Source organism: Nicotiana sylvestris, chromosome 12, assembly GCF_000393655.2.
Source record: "Nicotiana sylvestris chromosome 12, ASM39365v2, whole genome shotgun sequence".
Classification (NCBI taxonomy): domain Eukaryota; kingdom Viridiplantae; phylum Streptophyta; class Magnoliopsida; order Solanales; family Solanaceae; genus Nicotiana; species Nicotiana sylvestris.
Window position 1 is genome coordinate 6,058,999 of NC_091068.1, and position 18,348 is coordinate 6,077,346.

The window sequence follows — 18,348 nt, forward strand, 5'->3', positions numbered from 1 at the left end:
GTCTCGTGTTTACAAAAAAAATAAAAAAATTGCTATAATTCTTAACTTCAACATTTACTTTCACTTGGTGTACTACAATGTAGACTGTAATTTATAACAAAATCAGAAAAGAGAAATATCTAGCATTCCATCTTCTATCATTTTTTTAAATTTCTCAGAAACTTCGAAAAAGTATAAAAAAAATCACCTGAAAAAGAATACCCATTTGCCTAATTATAAACCAGAATAATTTCATTGGTGCAACATCGAAGTGTCGGTGCCGAAGGACTTTTTCGATTCCGTTCAAGCTTCGGTGACATGGTAAGAAGCATTTTTCAAATCCAAAACTGAAATTGACACAACTTTTTACCCTTCTTCATCAGTTTTGCAGACACCCAGTAAGCCTTAACCGCTCCCACAAGTTTCTTCCACCATGTCACTGGTGCTGACTTTTTTACCGGAGCTTAAATCGGCGGACTGCGGCTCAACTAGTTTCGTCGTCGACCAGAGTTTGCTGAATTCGGCGGAGTTGGTGGTGGAACCACTTTGTTCCCACAGAGTAAGCATCCGGTTGAATTGCCTTTTTTTTTTTAATTCCGGCTGAGTTTCTTCGACAACCCGACGTGTTTCTGTTCTCTTTTTTTTTTCGCTGTCACGTGAGTTGCACGTGGTTCCGGTGTTAAAGTTAACGATTGTTTTTGATAAGTTAGTTAGGGGTCGTTTGGTAAGAGGTATTAGAAAACATAATGCAAGCATTAGCTTTATGTATTACTAATATCTTATTTGGTATATTTTTTTAATTTGTGTATAACTGATACATCATACTTGGTATTATCCTATGTATAAATAATGTATAGAAAACTATGACATTAGTAATACCAAGGTTATTAATGCATGCATTAGTATGGTTAAAGACACAATTGTCATTAAAATCCCTTAAAGCTAGATAATATGGAGAGCATTTTTGTAAACAACTATTTTTCTTACAAATTATGCAATGCACTATAATTTTAATACACTACACCAAGTAATAGATAAGAAATAATATCTGCATAACTAATGCTTGCATTACTAACACATGCATTACTAATACACCTTATTCCGCACTATTCTTATATACCCTACCAAACGATCCCTTAGTTTTAGGGTTCAAGACCACAAGTGTTCACTTTTTCTAAACATCAAGGACTACATCTGTTAAGCGGTATATATTAAGGACCAAGATAAACCAACTCAAATACATTAAGGACCATTTTGATCATTTTCTCTTTCTATTTCCTCTGACGCTAGGCCCCCTTATTTGTTTGCACTTAATGGAAGTCTGAATCTTAATCATTCAGATCTTAAACATTAAGTGTGTTTGTTTTAGAAGTCTGAATTTTAATCATTCAGATCTTAATCATTAAGGCCTCATTTGTTTGCACTTAATGGATGTCTGAATCTTAATCATTCAGACCTCAAACATTAAATGTGTTTGTTTTTAAAGATTGAATCTTAATTATTCAAATCTTAATCATTAAGTATTTGTTTTTTTTAATTCACAACGACTTAATGGGTTTGAATAGGTCTGTATCATTAAGATCTATAACAGAGACTTAATTTCATTAAGATGTTATCATCCGTATTCATTAACTGCCGCCACCGCCTACCATTATCAACTACCACCATGTCACCCACCGCCACCATACTCAACCACCCCCCATCATCCTCAATTATAGTTGCTACCATTGTCGACTACTACCACCCACCATCCCCACCACTTCCATCACCATCATTCTCGACTACAACCAACACTAATCTACCTCAACTACCACAACTAACCACCCGATCACCATCAACAACCATAGCTGGCACTGTCCATCATTATAAACTACCACCAGTCACCACCATCTTTCTCAATCACAACTACCACCATCACCACTCGCTATTATTAATTATTACCACCCACCACCACTATCCTCAATCATAATAGCTACCACTACCAATCACCACTAGCTACTATCCTAAACTACCACCATCAACCAAATCTACCACCAACCACCGCTTTTAGTCGGCATTCACAAGTATTACCGTTAGCCATCACCACCAACAACTATCATATTTTAAAAAGCTATATATTTTATTGATGGAATATTAGATTAATTAGTGTTTTATTTGAATTTTATGTTTATGAATTTTCAAATAAACGTATTTTTTATGCATTCAGATGTTAAAAATCAAATAGTCTTAATCATTTAGTATTTAGATCTTAATACACATCTTAACATCTAGATGTGTATTCAGATTCAGATGTCTTAATCTTAATACACATCTTGATATTCAGACGTGTATTCAGATTCTTAATCTTAAAAAAAAATGAGGCCTAAATTTATTTGTTTTTTATTTCACAACCACTTAATGTGTCTTTATAGGTCTGTATGATTAAGATTTATAATAAAGACTTAATTTCATTAAAATGTTATAATCTACATTCATTATTAATTGCCATCACCACCTACCATTATCAACAATTGACATGTCACCCACTATCATCATACGCAACCATCGTCGCCACCACCATAGCCACCACAATTATCGACAATCACCACCCAGAATCCCAACTACCCCTACCATCATCATTCTCAACCACAACCACAAACTTATCCACCTCAAATACCACAACTAACCACCCTATCACCATCAACAACCATAGTCGGCACCGTCCACCGTTATAAACTACCACCACCGTCCTCAATCACAACTACCACCACCACCCACTATTATCAATTATTACCACCTACCACTATCATTCTCAACCATAATCGCCATCACTATTAATTACCACTAGCTACTACTCAGAACCACTACCATCAACTAAAACTACCACCAACCACCGCCTCTAGTCGGCATTCACAAGCACTATTGTTAGTCGTCACCACTACTGACTACCATATTCTAAAAATATATATTTTATTAATAGAATAGAGTGCACTCATGGTCTTCAAATCACTTAATTAGTGAAGATAAATTTTATACATTCAGATGTTAGAAAACAAACAGTCTTAATCATTTAGTATTCAGATCTTAATACATATCTTAATATTCAGATGTGCATTCAGATTCACATATCTTAATCTTGATGCACATTTTGATATTCAGATATGTATTGAGATTCAGACGTCTTAATATTTTAAAAAAAAATAAATGAGGCCTTAGTGGTTATTTCATAGAGGAAATTGCTAATTTCTATTATGTTTTCTTTTTCTTGTGTTTTTCTTTTTCTTTTTCTTTTTTTTCTTTCGTATTCTACTTTAAAATAATATTTTTCTTTTCTGAATTCTCCATCTTCTTCACTTCATCAAATCCACAATTGAGCTTTCTCAAAATAACCCCTTTCCTCCTTTTTAAATTTTCTCTTTCTTTTCCATTTCTATTAATGTTTGTTTTCCTAATATGCTTGACTTCATCCGATTAAACTTTATTTTTCCAAAGGTTTCATGGTGAACAATAAAGGATTAGGATTAGCTATTGGTTACTTCAAATTAAATTAGTGTTTGTCTCTCTATCTTGACTCTTGAGCACTATAAATAATTTATGTGACTATAAGATTTAAGCTACAATAAAACTCCTTGAGTCATATTTATATTATTGCCAATAAGATTATTGGATTTTTGCCTCCAAAAGTGTCACGACCCAAAATCCACTAAGGGCCGTGATGACGCCAGACACCGCTGTCAGGCAAGCCATTCAAATTACTTAATTAAATTCTCATTTTTAATAATTTTGAAAACTGTTATTTTTTTTCAATTTTACTCGTAAAAGGTAATCATTTCAAGTTAAATACAATGTTAGGAAGTCAATACAAAATACCTCATAATCCTCCCAGAACCTGGTGTCATGAGTGCATGGACAATTTCTAGGAAAAACAAGATGTAATAAAACAACTGTCCGGAATACAAATGGACAGAGATGAAAAATACAATACAATACTGTGAGGGAGACTCTGCCGGCTGCGGGTCGTCTCGAGTGGTGCAACTACCTAAGTCTCTGTATCAACCACGGTGCTAAGCCACTAAGCCACTAGCCACACATGAACCTGTGCAACAAAATGCACAGAAAGTGTAGTATGAGTACGAAAACAACGTGTACCCAGTGAATATCCCGCCTAATCTCGAAGAAGTAGAGGCGAGAGGTCGTACTAGTGGTCCAATAATAATATAGTAAAAACGTGAGGAAATCATGGATTTTATAAAATAATTATAAACTCATAAAGCCAGATAACAAGTAAACAACTTCTCAAATAATAATGGATCTCCAAAGATTTACTTTTCATTATCTTTATCGATTTACGTCTGGCCGGGAAAGGCAAATATCGTTTTTAAAATTCTCAGGCAAGAAATACAAGCATGCGCAAATCATATCGGGGTCGTACGACCCGATCCAACATAAATGTAAAATGTGCACTGTCGAGGGTCGAACGGCACGAACTATAGATGCATCTATTACCCCGCTCGCGAACAATATATGCGACGCGGTCAAATACAAGTAATAGAGCCACCCCGCTCGCGAATCATACATGCAACACATGTACTCGTAGATACACACATTCAAACAGTTAATTAAGAATTCATCAGGAAACATTTATTCAAGGGAAAACAAATTCTCTTTTAACGGTTTAAGAAAATGAATTTTAATATTTTCTAGGAAATTCTTTTACTATATCGATATGATGTAAGCAATTAAAACTATCAACATGATTACAAATATTTCAAGTATAGCATGTTTTTAAGTCCTAGGCTACCCAGACTTAACATATTAGTAGTTATGCACGGATTCTCGTCGCCACGTGCGTACGTAGCCCCCACAAATTGAAGCACATAACCAATTATTTCACTTATGGGGACAATTCCCTCTAACAAGGTTAGAAAGGAGACTCACCTCGCTCCGAAGATCCATAGCCGGCTTCCAAGCCCTTCCGACGACTCAAACCGATGCTCCAATGCTCCAAAACTAGCCAATAACCGCGCGGATCCATTAATATATGTTAAAGTACTTGTTATAATCCAATTTATAACAATTCCTAACCCCGATCGAAAAGTTGACAAAAATGCCCTCAGGCCCACATGCCCGGATTCCGAAATTTTTCAAAGATAAAGTTTACCCATGACCTCACGAACTCAAATATATAATTTACTCTTAATTTCATGCCCAAAATCGTGATCAAAATCCAAGAATACGATTTTTTTAGGTTTTCCTCAATCCCCCAAATTTCTACCAATTTACATGCTAAAATCCGTACATAATCAATATATTTAACTCAAGATAGGAGGGGTTAGCTTACCTTGTCGTTGATGACGAAAAATCCCACTTGAAGCTCTCCAAAATCGTCCACACCAAATAAAAATGGGAGGAAAATGACCATCTCCCGATTTTAAAAGAATACACTGCCCCAGCCCTTTACGCACCTACGGTGCATAAGCCGCACCTGCGACCCTCGCTTCTGCGGCGCACGCGCCGCTTCTGCGTTCTCCTCAATGCAGGTGTGCTCCCGCATATGCGGTTAAAGCGCCGCACCTGCGGTCCTTACACACCTTCGCCAAACCGCATATGCGACCCCTTGGCCGCTTCTGCGGCTCCGCACATGCCACCCAAACCTCGCAGGTGCGGTTACACCAGATATCAGCTACATCAATCCTTCTTCAATTCTAAATTTAATCTGTTGACCATCCGGAATCCACCCGAGGCCCCCGGGACTCCAACCAATCGTACCAACCAATCCCAAAACACATTACGAACTTGCTCGAGGCTTCAAATTATATCAAACAACGCTAAAATTATGAATCGACCTCCAATCCAAGCTTAATGAACTTTAGAATTTCAAACTTCAACATTCGATGCCGAAAACCGTCAAATCACGTCCGATTAACCTCAAATTTTGCATACATGTCATATTTAACACTATGGACCTACTCCAACTTTCGAAATTGGATTCCGTCCCAGATATCAAAAAGTCCACTTCTGGTCAAACTCCTCAAAAACCTTCAAATTTCTATCTTTAGTCAAATGACTCCAAAATGACCCACGGACCTCCGAATTCACTTCTGATCGCGCTCCCAACACCAGAATCACCATATGGAGCTATTCCCAGACTCGGAATCCCAAACGGACATCGATAACACTGATATGTTCTTCAATCCAAACTTATGAAATTCTTTCAAAAATGCTAACTTCCATAATAGGTGTCGAAACGCTCCCGGGTCTACCAAAACCCGATCCGGTCATACGCCCAAGTCCGAAATCATCATACGAACCTGCTGGAACCTTCGAATCCCAAATTTGTGGTTGTTTACTCAAAAATTCAGTCTTAATCAATTCTTCCAACTTAAAGCTTTCGAAATGAGAATTCTCTTTCCCAAATCAACTCCGAACTTCTCGGAATTCAATTCCGACCATGCTTACAAGTCATAATACCTGAAGTGAAGCTGCCCATGGCCTCAAACTGCTGAACGACACGCTAGAGCCCAAAACGACCGGCCGAGTCGTTACATTCTCTCCCACTTAAACGTACGTTCGTCCTCGAACGTGCTAAGAACTGCGTTAGAGTTGTCCAAAATCATTGTTTAACACCGCGAGCACCTGCCCGTGCTACCATAAGTCAGTTGAGCACCTTAGCTCAATCAAATCTGAAGATATTCTCTTTTATTTAGGCAAATAAGCCTTAAAGCCCAGTTCTACATCCGAAATTATCTGTCAGGCCTGCTTCCAACATACGAACCCCATATCAATCACTACAGGATGCACCGATACATGACTGCATGCCTCATCTAAATTCATACTATGTGCTGCATGACTCTCATGACCATAATAATGTCCTCAGATAACAATAGCCGAAATTCCCATGATTCTGATGCTCCCATTGACCTCATGACATATATACATCTTGCTCTAACTCTTACAATACCACCATGACGGAAGATCCGCGTAGAAATTCATAACCAACAACCGAATCAACAAATCATTGGGGTTATATTCATGACAAGAATCATTACCCCTTCAGAACCAAATAATGGTATTTTCTCTTTAATATTCTCCATATAATCTTATTGCACTGATCTTAGTTCCAATAATCTCGTCTCACCCAGTAGGAACTATTCGGGAAATAAGCCACCCTGGACATGATCAAAAGTCCCAAATGCTGCCACAATGTGCCAAAAGGCTACCAATTCGAACGTGATACAAAAATGAAACAGACTCTGGAACGGATTACTCAACTCACACAACTAATACGAGTTCTCCTCAGAAAATTAGGAAACAACACACATAAAAACATATATAGGGAACTGTACTCAATATCACACTGTTGCGGTGCGCAACCCGATCCAAACAACATACCCATAGAGGTGTGCCACCTGATCCACACACAAAATTCACATAAGAAGATACACACTGAGCTAGATTGCTCATTACAACAAAATACCGAATGTCGGTCACAAGCACGCTAAGTGTATAATACCATCCCTAGGGAGACATATAACGTTATAAGCTATAAACTCAAGCACAACTGAGGTGCGATATACGATCTGAATCTCAAGAGCCATTCCACTCATATAACATCATCTGTACGCAGAACCTTAACACACAAGAAATTCACCAAGTCGTCTCATAACTCACATGGCGCAATATAGCACTACATGAAATAGCCGACAACAAAATAACACCCGACGTCCGAATACTCCTCCATAGGGAGTGCTATGCTGAAATGAATACATCTGGCCTGATATATAGCCCATATTCACATTTAAATCCATCCACAGACCTCAAGTTGATTTCTGATTGTACCAAACTAGGCTAATAACCGTTCATGGGTCCATAATAACCCCCTTTTCTCATAACACACAAGATCATCCATCATAACCGGAGCAATCCTCCATAGTCCACAACTCAATAAATCGAGTGCCCTCCAGGCATAAATTCGCAAATTACCGATATCACCACAATCTTCATATTTGGTTTAATTCTTCAATCAATCAAGTGACTACCTGCCACACTTATACAATCTTCCCGCGGGGCACGCTCCCACAACCTTCCGTAACAGATAATAGGTCTGTACATCCAAACCACCGGTCGCACTAACGCTGAAAAGCGATCAAGAATCATTAACTAGGATGCAAAGCCTTTTTCACAAAATGCCGATCTCAGGTGACACTGAAGACAATATCAACTTACTTTAAACATCTAACTCCTTCCCTGCTCATCCGAGCTCGTGACATCCTTGCCAATACTGAACCGCAACCTTGACCTTCACTTTCTAATTTCACACCGCTCGCTGAACCCAACGTGCCAATATACGATAGAACACGATTCCCACCATAACTTCGGAACCACTAATAGATTAACACTTCATCATATAAAAACTTCCCACTTAACACACTTTAGGAGAACCATATCAACACATAGCTGAATTCTCATAACAGTAGAATATGCAAATCTCTAAGTAATGATCTAAGCCACCATAGCCCTTCCGGGATTCGCCTACATATAACAGGCCATAACAGTAGAATACTTCTGAATAACATCAATTACGCGGCCGACAAGCCTCACACGTACCATCACAAATTATCTGCACAACTTGATCACGCTGAAGGAACTGATCACTACCCCCAATACGCCAATTCAACTATGGCTAACCAACCTATCTTCTTTCAATTTATCCTTGATTGCCTTAGAAATAATAATAACTCCATTCAACATGTAACACACTCCATCCGCTCTCATCCCGAGTGATCTTGAATCACGAGACCATGCTTCCTCAAATCCCACTAACCATTTCATATCTCCCTTGGGCGCACATTCGTACCCTCAACTAGTATGCCCATTCTGATAATCCCTCTACGAATCCGAAGTCTTTTCTCATTTTCCTCCCAATGCTACACTGCAAAACGAAAGCAAGATGAAAATATCATAGAACACTCCGAGCCTCTTATCATAATCTTCTACAAAAGCTCGATTTTGAACCATACTTATATGCTCGAAATCATTAGGCACCACACCTTAGCTTTTAAATCCACTAGGACCATTGTTGAGAGTCACCCACTCTGGCTTGGTCCCGAATATAATCAACCCCAATGCTCTACTGGCACATGAACACCCTTCTCAATGAAGCACCCGACTGAATCGCTCCCCTTGTAAATCACCTCTGTACGAAGTGTGAGCACGTGATTTTTGTCTCGCATGAATTACTCCTACAGAATCTCCAAAATTAGGATTTTTCTTTTTATTATTTGGTTTTCAGGAATTAATTGCTCAATTTTTGTGTTTGTTTACATTTTGTGTGCATAATTAATTTTATTTAAATCATGAAAAATAGAAAAAAATATCACGCACTGCATTTAGGATTTAATTTTACATTTTTTAGATTAATTAGTAAATTAGTTTGTTTTATAAAATATGAAAATCACAAAAAAATAGTTCATTTTGCATTTTTTTTTGGCAAATAACCCCATAAACTCCATAGTACAAACAGCAAGAACACCATTTATCATCCATCAAAGCAAATATATGCTCGATAGACAATATCTCATTATGATAAATAAATGAATAATAATATGTTACAACAACATGAAAGAAGCCATATATGTACAAACCCCGACTGCGATAAGAGATTTGCAAGAACACCTTGTTCAAATGTAACCCCCCATGTTGGTCAAAAATCTTAGGAAATCCAAACCTAGTTTCAGATATGAGGCGGCCTCGCCCTCCAGCTTTTCCCAAAATTATGCACATAGGAAGAAACTGCTTCAAGATCAATGAGCTCAAGCAAGAATTGCTCATTCCGCAATGCACAAATCAAGTATCAACTTCTTGAATCCTTCGCTAAGGCACTATACGAGTCTAAGTATTCTGAATCATGCAACAGGATGTAATGTCCATCCTCCATTGCCTTTATACGTTCCCCGTCATACCATGTTATGGTTCCTGGCGCGGTAACTGGTTCCTGTTCTCTAGTAACATGGAGCATAATTGTTCCTGAAAGCACTGTTATAAATCCACATATCTCGGACACTATGTCGCTGACATTTTGTCCTGCCCAGTCCTTGAACATTATAGCACTTGCGATGATGGTCATGGTGGTGAACGTCACATAATATATTGGAGAAACAATTGCGGTGTTGAATGTGTCCAGTGCCTTGTTAAGGTAATTCAGCTGTGTGATTACGCATATCACTGCAATAGTAAGACAAAACCATGTTTAAGGACAGGCAACTTGACTAATTCCTTCCAAAGTAAGCTTTATAGCAATTCCAATAGCCTTTATGCTGACAATCGTGAATGAACCCATTAAGGAACAGATTCCCAAATAAACCAGTATATTTGTCTGCCCATAGCGAGGCTCAAAATGCAAAATCAAGGCTAGCACCATAGATAATGTTGCAGCTACATAAATCAAAAATGCTGGTTGCGTTGCCAAAATCCAGATTTCTTGTAAAGAAAATGGCATATGCTCCTGCGGTGCATGGATAACAATAACCACCGAGCCTACGATGCATGAAATGCATCCTAGTACACCTAACTTTTGCAATCGTTCTTTCAACATAAAGTGCGCCAAAATAGCACTGATGATTATACTCAAAACACCAAGAGGGGTCACCAGAACTGCTGGAGCATAAATATAAGCCACAAAATTGGCCACCTCTCCAGTGATCATTGTTATCATGCCTGCCCACCAAAGTGTTTCAAGCAAATAAGTATAGCCTCCAACTCCTGCTCGAGTGCCAGCTGCTGCAGCACGCTTAAGACCTTTCTTCTTCAATATAAAACTTGTTCCAATAAACAAACTTGATGATATTGCCAGAATTAACCCTCTGCTATTGTCCGAAATCGTCATCCTCTTTCCCTCTCCGTTTAAGTTCTACCCTTTACTTTCTTCTTCAGCATATACAACAAGGTCAAATGGGTACCAAATACACAATCCCAAAACAGTATCACGATAAAGACCTGTTAAAATAAAAAAGCATATTCCAGCAATACAAAAAATTCAAAATCTAATATGACGACAAATATAATTTCCCGCCAAATTGACACGAACAAAAGCTCAATTCTCACCTCAAAAAAGACAAAACTGGAAAAATCACATTGGACCAGGCTACCAGCCAACAACTCAAGCTAGTAATTGAAGATTTAAGAGTCAATGGATTTTGAGTTGCTAAAATCAATTACTATATATAGATCTTTCTAAATCTATTTTACATATATTATATATTAATATATACATAGATCGGCCGAAAAAATGAAGGGGTTTAGGAGAGGGAGATCTGAAAATTGATAAGAATTAGGAAATGTTCATTGCTCCCTCTCCCCTTAAGGCATAAGTCCGTTGGTTGTCGTATTCTTGTCGGAAGCTTCGTTAAGGGTTTACATAGTTCTAAATCATTTTGTATTTTAACTCTTTAATTTTGAATTTTATAGTTTTTCTTTAAATTTAGGATTTAATTAATTATTGTAAATACTATGATGAGTGATTAATCTAATTAGGTAGGTTAATTTAGTTTTAAAAAATTAATTTAGGTTTTATTTTAATTTGAAAAGAAAAGGATTTGAAATTGAAAAAGAAAAGAAATAAAAGAAAATCCGATTTTGGGCTGTGGTAGATTTCGTGCACTCCAATCTTATTTGCCGTTTTGGCATTCCTGCAACTATTATCACAGACAATGCTGCAAACTTGAATAGTCATTTGATGGGAGAGATATGCGAACAATTCAAGATAACGCACCGGAACTCTACTCCTTATCGGCCCAAAGCCAATGGTGTCGTCGAAGCAGCAAACAAAAACATCAAAAAGATTTTGAGAAAGATGATTCAAAGTTCCAGGCAGTGGCATGAAAAGTTACTGTTTGCATTGTTGGGATATCGCACTACTGTGCGCACATCAATTGGAGCCACCCCGTATCTTTTGGTTTATGGCACTGAAGCCGTAATACCCGCGGAGGTTGAAATTCCCTCTCTTCGGATCATCGTTGAAGCTGAAATTGAAGACAGTGAGTGGGTTAAAACCCGGCTGGAACAGTTAACCTTGATCGATGAAAAACGAATGGCCGCGGTCTGCCACGGGCAGTTGTACCAACAAAGAATGGCCCGTGCCTACAACAAGAAAGTGCGACCTAGAAATTTCGAAGTAGGGCAACTCGTTTTAAGGTGCATCCTTCCCCATCACCAGGAAGCGAAAGGAAAATTTGCTCCCCATACATCATCAGAAAGATATTGCCAAAAGGGTCATTGTATCTGGGCGATATCGAAGGGAATGATCCCGAAATAGCTGTAAATGCGGATGCAGTCAAAAGGTATTATGTTTAGCTTTTCTGCAGTGACAACTTTGTCCGATTGGGATGACGAAGGCTTTCATTCTCGCTACCCAAACACTCCCCACCCTTTGCAAACCCATTTGAGTCGGTTACTCTTCTTTGATTACCCTCTTGGGAACGGTAAAGTGTTAAAAAAAGCAAGCAAAAAGCAAAAGCAAAACAACAAAACAAAATGTTTCCCTAAACTACGTTCGACTTGATTCCGAAATAATACGTAGGCAGCCTTTCCCTGGGGTTCAGTCACACCAAAACAAAAATCCAATTTTCCCCAAAAGTGAAACTGGGGCAGATGTTATAATGGTTTGGCAATAAGCCTACCTGAACGGTTCCGAAGTTGTAATTTCATCCAGATTCTTTTTACCCAAACCTTGTTCAAGTCCTTCTGATCAATCAGTAAAGGCGTCGGAATTAAAAAACACAACTGTTTGGATCTGATACAATCAAAATGAGAGAAATAAAATGAGAGAGTCTTATCCGTGAAAACCTACGGGCACCATAAGGCGACGGTGAGCAGAGAAATTGAAAATGAGAGGGCTTGGTTAGTGAAAACTCGTAAAGAGCACTATCAGGTGATGGTGAAAAGAGAAATGAGAGAGGTCGATTGGTGAAAACCCGTAAAGAGCGTCGTTGATCGAAAAGAAGACACCCTCGCCACCATTGGAGTCCTGGCTAGGTTTCTCGATTTGGAAATATGGTTCACAATGAGTTTATGAGGAATTAGGGAAGTTTGTGCGGTTCGGACATCCAGTCAAAGAAGCATGTCATGTTTGTTGAAGCCCGCATGCACCCCCAGATAAATCCTTCCTTCCCTCCCGAAAGGGATGCTTCTCCTTTAAATTCGTTTTTCTTGTCCTTTGTTTACTCTTTCTTGAATCCCTTTCGGTCTAATTCCGTACTAAAACTGATACAAAGACAAGGTGGAACGATTGGTTTTACAGGTTTTCGCTTGATAAAAGCCAAATCAAAGAAGAGTACCCAGCCTCAGCGGATGCATCGAGTCGATCCCGACTGGCCATGATAGCTGATGCTCTGAAGCTAGAAATTTTGAAAATGGAAGAAATCCGAAGTCAAAAGCCCTAAAAGGAGGGGATGAAGTGAAAAGGCCAAAGCCCCGCACGGTTGAGTCATCGTCTAGGGAGTTTGAAAAGTTGAGTTCCTCGGTCTTAGGAGAGAGATCAGTTTTCAGCAAGCCCGCAAACAGCAGAGGTTCTCACCAAAGAGTTGGGCCGAGATCAAGTGATCAACGCAATCAAGGCCACAAAAACTAACCACCGTTTCAAACTAACAATTGTTCTTTGAAAAAAAAATTGAAACAGGTGCAATCCAGAGCAACCGTGCAAGAAGCATGTGCAGCCGAAAAGGAAAAGATGCGCAAAAGCTAGAAACAACTTTGCAATAAATAATCAATCCAAAAAGGGAAGTTTCCTCCAAGTTCTTTCCTGCATTTTATTAAAAAATGAACTGAAAATGAAAAAAAAAAAGAAAAAGAAGAAAATCCAAACAAAATGATAGCTTAGATTCCCAACCTCAATCTGTTACTCTTTTGCCAACATTAGGGCTTCAATCCCTGAGTTGAGCTTTTTAGACATAGGGCCTCCATTCCCTAGTCGCCTTCTGCCAACATTAGGGCTACAATCCCTGAGTTGAGCTTTTTAGACATAGGGCCTCCATTCTCTAGTCGCCTTCTGCCAACATTAGGGCTCCAATCCCTGAGTTGAGCTTTTTAGACATAGGGCCTCCATTCCCTAGTCGCCTTTTGCCAACATTAGGATTTCAATCCCTGAGTTGAGCCTTTTAGACATAGGGACTCTATTCCCTAGTCTCCTTTTGCCAACATTAGGGCTCCAATCCCTGAGTTGACATTTTAGATATAGGGCTCTATCCTCTGAATAGTTTAGATTTTGCTGCAAATAACTCACGAAATTTTCCTAGTGAAAACTAGGGCAGAAAAATTTCGTTCGTCTATTTGTTTTTGGTGTCTGAGCAGGTTTTACTTCGAGACACAGGGTTCAAGATGACCGAAAGAATGAGTCTCAACCCAGAATAAGAAAAGAAGAAAAAGAACAAAAGAAGTGAATTCAAAAGGTTGAAGCGGAGAAAGATGCGGATTGCTCAAGATATGATTGAAGTCACAAGCTTCGCATGTCCCCCCTTTGACCCAAAGCAGAAGAAAGAACCAGCACCTACAGCTAACGAGCATCAAGATTCGGATCGGAGTTCACGACAAGAACCAGCTAAGACTCAAGATCAAGCTTCAAGAGATCTATAGATAGGAATCCTGTAACTCGTAGTTGATAGGTTTAGCTAGTTTAGCTTTTTATTTTCCATTTTTGGTGTAATAAGGAGCTCAACAAGCAGGAACAACAACGAAATCACAGCTTCTCGGCAGTCCCAGCTACCAAAGCTTCCAGAACTACACTGACATGATTCTTTTACAGCCAAGGATATGTAGGAAACCTTTGAAGCAAGGTTCTGTCAAACTCTTTTCAAAGATGCTTCTCATAGAGTGTCAAACGGACAAAAATCCCTCATAATTGCTCATTTTATCTTTGCCCGAAAACCCTTCGTGTCTCCGAGCAAAGTGGGGCAGCTGTGAGCACGTGATTTTTGCCTCGCATGAATTAATCCTACAGAATCTTCACAATTAGGATTTTTCTTTTTATTATTTGGTTTTCAGGAATTAATTGCTCAATTTTCGTGTTTGTTTACATGTTGTGTGCATAATTAATTTTATTTAAGCCATGAAAAATAGCAAAAAATATCACTCACTGCATTTAGGATTTAATTTGATATTTTTTAGATTAATTAATAAATTAGTTTATTTTATAAAATATGAAAATCACAAAAAAATAGTTCATTTTGCATTTTAAATCCTTCCAAAACTGCTCGAATTTCAGATCAAAGATCGAAACCCTATCGCCGCCCTTGTTCTCTCCGATGGCGGTGCCACCTCTGTTCAACCCCAAATTAACACCCTAGGACCTTCCTCTCTCCTTTATCCCAAATCCTCACTCAGATTTCTTCAAACATCTCTAAAACTCCTCGATTATCAAATAGAAGAGTCAAGCCCTGAGAGCCTAAGGTCGGAATCATGCATGCAAGCATTTTCAGGAATTTTCCGGTTGTTTCAAGTCGGTTTTGACACAAAATAGTGACACTCGTTTGTTCCTCACCAAGAACAAACATTTGCCACTGTGTTGGGTCAAATCAGTGCCTCAGTTTTTGATTTCAAGTCTAGCTGGTAAATCCCGTTCATCGTTTTTTCAAAATCGTCTATTTGTTACCTTTGTTCCTTTCCTCTATTTTAATTTATTTTCTGATTTATTAACTGTCATGTTAGAACTTTTGGTTTGGTCACTTAGATTAATTAGTTAGCTTAATTAGTTCCCCCCTGTTTGTGATCATTAATTAGTCGATTTGTTTGGTTTTTAAGTTTTCTGGTTTTGTTTGGGTTTCATCTTTGGGCTCTGAGGTCAGTCTAAGACCTCATGTTAAAGGAATTTTATTTGGTTTGAGTCTGAGCCCATGTCTATTAAATCATTGAGCCTGTTTGGGGATTCATAGCCCATGTTCAAGTCTGGCTAGGTTTCAAGGCAAAATACAGGGGTAATAGGGGTAAATTGGGTAAGTCACTTAAGGGAATCTTGCTATAACCACCTAAGAAGCTGCCTAGAAGCTGCAAAAATAAACTAACTTGACCAAAAAGTTAGTAATTGAAGGACTAAGCAGCAAAAAGGAAAATTTGAAAAGGACTAAAATGAAAAAACTGAACCCTTAAGGTTGCCCTAGTAACTTGCCTATAAAGGCATAGTTACTTGGGGTTCCATTCAGATTGAAAAAGGTTTTAGAGACTAAAAATATACTAAAAATTGAAGAGAAACGACTGAGTCTGAAAAACTTTGAAAGAACACTGAATTTCTTGCCTTTTTTTTAGTAAAAAATTGGTTCAATTCTGCCAAAACTTCGTAGTAGATGCGAGTATTTGAGTCTCCATAGATTGGTCTTCATCTGGTTTTTCTACTGGTTTGAAGAAGCTGAATTTCGTTTGGAGTTACTGTTTATTACTGTTACTTTGCTGATTGGTCTGTTGTTGTTGCGTACTCCCTCACTCTCTTTGTTTTTTTTTTGGCTTTTCCAGGTATTTTTTGGAACTATGGACATCATTTGAGTGTAATATGGAATATGGATTTGGGACTATGATAAAACTTGTGTTGTTTGTTGAACTTCATTTCTCCTCCCTTCAATCTTATTTATGGCTGTAATATTTAGCTATAGAGATATCTTGATTAATCTATCGATCACGAATGAGATGTCATAGCATTAGTTTGAAGTCCAACTGTCTGATTCTCTTGTTTAATGGTTAGCTTGACTGAAACTTGCTATAGGTGAAGGAAAATTCCCTCTATGTTTGAATTTAAGCATGTGTTGAATTGATTGGCTTGTACTTAAATTTGTTGGACTTGGTATGTAAGCTCAGGATTGTTATATCCCTCTCAAGTGTTTTTTATGGTGTGTATCGAGCAGGTTTAATAGAAATTTTTTTTGCTTTCCATATCAGTGTTCTTAAGTTAGTTTGGGAAAAAAGTTAAAGGTGAATGCTATATGGTTTGTGTTTGTATGTCACTAATACCATTGAACTCAAACAATGCTCTCTTTTAAGAATGATATGGCATTTAGCCTGTTTGGTGTACTAATGAAAGCTCGTTAAACTTATTTGGTATTGCCAAATGTAGAATTTAGAAATCAGAAATACTTCTGTGGGGATTCGATTTTAAGTCCATGTTCTTCACTAAATGTGGGCTCATTTTAGGCCCATGACCGAAGGCCTTTGTGAATAGGAAAATCGTATGCTTTGTCATGTGTGGGCCTGTTTTCTTTTTGATCCAGTTATCTCAGTTAAGGTCTATTGTTGGCCCAAGAATGCGTGAAAGTTAATTTCGAAGTTCAATTAGTGATTCGTGTTTAAATAGTTAAAATTTAGAAGTTAAAAATGTTAATTCAATGTCATGTTTCATGCAACCTTAGTTGATTTGTGTTTAAATGCTTTTGGTATAAATTGTTTGGTTCTAAGAATTTGGCCTAATGCTAGCCCAGTTTGGTGAAAGGACTCCATCGTTTGGACTGCCTCTTGTCCATCCATGCTTGTGGGTTGAGTTTAGCCCAAAAATCCAATGCTTCCTTTGTAACTAATATCCACGCAATGAACGTTTCCCATTACGTTGTTGTAATTCTTTAATTAGATGGGGCGTTCCATATTAGATAACATAAATAGCTTATGGCCCTCATAATCTTAGATAAGAAGTTTAAACAACTAAATTTGAGGCGTGCCATATTAGGTAAGATATAGTTTATGGCCCTCAAAAGCCTAGTTCGAGCTTCCTTTTTAAATCAGAATCGAGGTGTGCCGTGCCAAATAAAATCTTAAATACATGACCCTCATTTATTAATTTTAATCTCTTAGAACTCAGGGCGTGCCATTTAGCAAATTTCTATGGCCCTCACAAAGTTAAAAACGCGTAGTTGCTTTTGGCACGTTATTTTAATAACATTACCTTCCTAAACTCGGGTGTGCATTTCATGTGACCCAAATCCAAATCTCAACAACGTTGAATAAAATGTGTTTCGGATTGTGGGTGCATTTCATGTGGGGCGATCCAAAGACATGTTTTATACGACGTTAAATCTTCTTTAAAATAAATAAAAGCAATATTAAAATTAAAATACCATAGGCTAAAACATGTATTAAAATCAGTTAATATGCCAACTATGATAGTTTAAGCAACCGTGCTAGAACCACGGAATTCGGGGATGCCTAACACCTTCCTCCGGGTTAACATAATTCCTTACTTAGAATTTCTGGTTCGCAGACTTTAAAAGGAAAGTCAAATTTTACTCGATTTGGGAGTTAAAATAAAATCGGGGACTTGGGACACCTGAAAACAAACTATTCCAAGTGGCGACTCTGAATAACATAAATAAATAATTCCATTTCGAATAATGACACTTAAATTGGAAAAACTCCCTTGTACTA

At 38.0% G+C, this 18,348-nt stretch overlaps 1 long non-coding RNA gene and 1 pseudogene across 1 annotated transcript; one reads left to right on the forward strand and one right to left on the reverse strand.

Annotated features, from left to right (window-relative positions):
- Positions 1–68: 68 nt before the first annotated feature.
- Positions 69–16,869, forward strand: LOC138884180 (uncharacterized). Its single transcript, XR_011404343.1, has 3 exons — positions 69–300; positions 363–538; positions 16,456–16,869. It is a non-coding gene; the product is annotated as an uncharacterized lncRNA (long non-coding RNA).
- Positions 9,509–11,157, reverse strand: LOC104210740 (probable magnesium transporter NIPA6; annotated as a pseudogene).
- Positions 16,870–18,348: the final 1,479 nt, after the last annotated feature.